Here is a 4,086-nt window from a genome sequence, read left to right on the forward strand (position 1 = left end):
AAGGTTGTGGATGTGCTCGTTGCCACTAGGGATAAAACATTGATGCTATGTCCGAGGATGTAGTTATTGATTACATTACGCACCATACTTAATACAATTGTCCGTTGTTTGCAACTTAATACTTGGAAGGGGTTCGGATGATAACTCGAAGGTGGACTTTTTAGGCATAGATGCATGCTGGATAGCGGTCTATGTACTTTGTCGTAATGCCCAATTAAATCTCACTATACTCATCATATCATGTATGTGCATGGTCATGCCCTCTCTATTTGTCAATTGCCCAAGTGTAATTTGTTCACCCAACATGCTATTTATCTTATGGGAGAGACACCTCTAGTGAACTCGTGGACCCCGGTCCATTCTTTTACATCGAATACAATATACTCGCAATACTTGTTCTACTGTTTTCCGCAAACAATCATCATCCACACTATACATCTAATCCTTTGTTACAGCAAGCCGGTGAGATTGACAACCTCACCGTTTCGTTGGGGCAAAGTACTTTGGTTGTGTTGTGCGGGTTCCACGTTGGCGCCGGAAACCCCGGTGTTGCGCCGCACTACATCCCGCCGCCATCAACCTTCGACGTGCTTCTTGGCTCCTACTGGTTCGATAACCTTGGTTTCTTGCGAGGGAAAACTTGCTGCTGTGCGCATCACACCTTCCTCTTGGGGTTCCCAACGGACGTGTCATCTACGCGCATCAAGAGCGTTTTCACGGCGCCGTTGCCGGGGAGATCAAGACACGCTGCAAGGGGAGTCTCCACAATCCAATCTCTTTACTTTGTTTTTGTCTTGCTTTATTTTATTTACTTTCTTGTTTGCTGCATTATATCAAAACACAAAAAAATTAGTTGCTAGTTTTACTTTATTTACTGTCTTGCACTCTATATCAAAAACACAAAAAATTTAGTTACTTGCATTTATTTTATCTAGTTTGCTTTATTTACTACTGCTAAAATGGGTACTCCTGAAAATACTAAGTTGTGTGACTTCACAACCACAAATAATAATGATTTCTTATGCACACCTATTGCTCCACCTGCTACTACAGCAGAATTCTTTGAAATTAAACCTGCTTTACTTGAATCTTGTTATGAGAGAGCAATTTTCCGGTGTTAGTTCCGATGATGCTGCTGCCCATCTTAATAATTTTGTTGAACTATGTGAAATGCAAAAATATAAGGATGTAGATGGTGTCATTATAAAATTAAAATTGTTTCCTTTCTCTTTAAGAGGAAGAGCTAAAGATTGGTTGCTATCTCTGCCTAGAAATAGTATTGATTCTTGGACTAAATGTAAGGATGCTTTTATTGGTAGATATTATCCTCCCGCTAAAATTATATCATTGAGAAGTAGCATAATGAATTTCAAGAAAATAGATAATGAACATGTTGCTCAAGCATGGGAGAGAATGAAATCTTTGGTAAAGAATTGCCCAACCCATGGACTGACTACTTGGATGATCATCCGAACCTTTTATGCTGGATTGAATTTTTCTTCGCGGAACCTATTGGATTCAGCTGCTGGAGGTACCTTTATGTCCATCACTTTGGGGGCGGCAACAAAGCTTCTTGATGATATGATGACAAATTACTCTGAATGGCACACGGAAAGAGCTCCACAAGGTAAGAAGGTAAATTATGTTGAAGAAACCTCCTCCTTGAGTGATAAGATTGATGCTATTATGTCTATGCTTGTGAATGGTAGATCTAATGTTGATCCTAATAATGTTCCTTTAGCTTCATTGGTTGCCCAAGAAGAACATGTTGATGTAAACTTCATTAAAAATAATAATTTCAACAACAATGCTTATCGGAACAATTCTAGTAACAACTATAGGCCATATCCTTATAATAATGGTAACGATTATGGTAATTCTTATGGGAATTCTTACAACAATAATAGGAACACACCCCCTGGACTTGAAGCTATGCTTAAAGAATTTATTAGTACACAAACTGCTTTTAACAAATCTGTTGAAGAAAAGTTTGGGAAAATTGATATACTTGCTTCTAAAGTCGATAGTCTTGTTGCTGATGTTGATCTTTTGAAATCAAAAGTTATGCCTAATGAAAATCATAATAATAAAATTGTTACTACAGCAAATGCCATCCAAGTTAGAATTAATGAGAATATAAGATTGATGGCCGAATTGCGTGCTAGGTGGGAGAAAGAAGAAAATGCTAAAGAAGATAATATAGCTAAAGTTTGGACTATTACCACCACTAGGAATGCTAATGCTCCACATGTTGCTGCACCTCCTACTAATAATGTTAAAAGAATTGGTGTTGGCAATGTTTCCACTTCTAATGCAAAGCCTGCAAAATTGCCGGAAACTGCTAAAACTGCTGAAACTGCCTGTGATAAAACTGCTGAAATTTTTTCCAACATTGGGGATGATGATCCCATTGCTTTAGATTATAATGGTTTGGATTTTGATGATTTCCACATCTCTGAAGTTATAAGTTCTTACAAAAAATGCTAAGAGTCCTAATGCTAGTGCTATAAACTTGGCTTTCACAAAACATATTACAAATGCTCTCATAAAAGCTAGAGAAGAGAAACTAGAACGTGAAGCTTCTATTCCTAGGAAGCTAGAGGATGGTTGGGAGCCCATCATTAAGATGAAGGTCAATGACTTTGATTTTAATGCTTTATGTGATCTTGGTGCAAGTATTTCCGTTATGCCTAAGAAAATCTATAATATGCTTGACTTGCCACCATTGAAAAATTGTTATTTGGATGTTAATCTTGCTGATCATTCTACAAAGAAACCTTTGGGGAGAGTTGATGATGTTCGCATTACAGTTAACAATAACCTTGTCCCCTTTGATTTTGTTGTCTTGGATATTGAATGCAATGCATCTTGTCCCATTATATTGGGAAGACCTTTTCTTCGAACTGTTGGAGCTATCATTGATATGAAGGAAGGTAATATTAAATATCAATTTCCTCTCAAGAAAGGTATGGAACACTTCCCTAGAAAGAGAATGAAGTTACCTTTTGATTCTATTATTAGAACAAATTATGATGTTGATACTTCGTCTCTTGATAACATTTGATATACACTTTCTGCGCCTAGCTGAAAGGCGTTAAAGAAAAGCGCTTATGGGAGACAACCCATGTTTTTATTACAATACTTTTATTTTATATTTGAGTCTTGGAAGTTATTACTACTGTAGCAACCTCTCCTTATCTTAGTTTTGTGCATTGTTGTGCGAAGTAAAGTCTTTGATAGTAAGGTTCATACTAGATTTGGATTACTGCGCAGAAACATATTTCTTTGCTGTCACGAATCTGGGCCTAATTCTCTGTAGGTAACTCATAAAATTATGCCAATTTACGTGAGTGATCCTCAGATATGTACGCAACTTTCATTCAATTTGAGCATTTTCATCTGAGCAAGTCTGGTGCCTCAATAAAATTCGTCTTTACTAACTGTTCTGTTTTGACAGATTCTGCCTTTTATTTCGCATTGCCTGTTTTGCTATGCTTGATGGATTTTTCTATTCCATTGACTTTCAGTAGCTTTGTGCAATGTCCAGAAGTGATAAGAATGATTATGTCACCTCTGAACATGTAAATTTTAATTGTGCACTAACCCTCTAATGAGTTGTTTTGAGTTTGGTGTGGAGGAAGTTTTCAAGGATCAAGAGAGGAGGATGATACAATATGATCAAGGAGAGTGAAAGCTCTAAGCTTGGGGATGCCCCGGTGGTTCACCCCTGCATATTTTAAGAAGACTCAAGCGTCTAACCTTGGGGATGCCCAAGGCATCCCCTTCTTCATCGACAACATTATCAGGTTCCTCCCCGAAACTATATTTTTATTCCATCACATCTTATGTGCTTTGCTTGGAGCGTCGGTTTGTTTTTGTTTTTGTTTTTGTTTGAATAAAATGGATCCTAGCATTCATTGTGTGGGAGAGAGACACGCTCCATTGTTGCATATGGACAAATATGTCCTTAGGCTTTACTCATAGTATTCATGGCGAAGGTTGAATCTTCTTCGTTAAATTGTTATATGGTTGGAATCGGGAAATGCTACATGTAGTAATTCTAAAATGTCTTGAATAATTTGATAC

The sequence above is a fragment of the Lolium rigidum genome, chromosome 1, assembly GCF_022539505.1.
Source record: "Lolium rigidum isolate FL_2022 chromosome 1, APGP_CSIRO_Lrig_0.1, whole genome shotgun sequence".
NCBI classification, from domain to species: Eukaryota; Viridiplantae; Streptophyta; class Magnoliopsida; order Poales; family Poaceae; genus Lolium; species Lolium rigidum.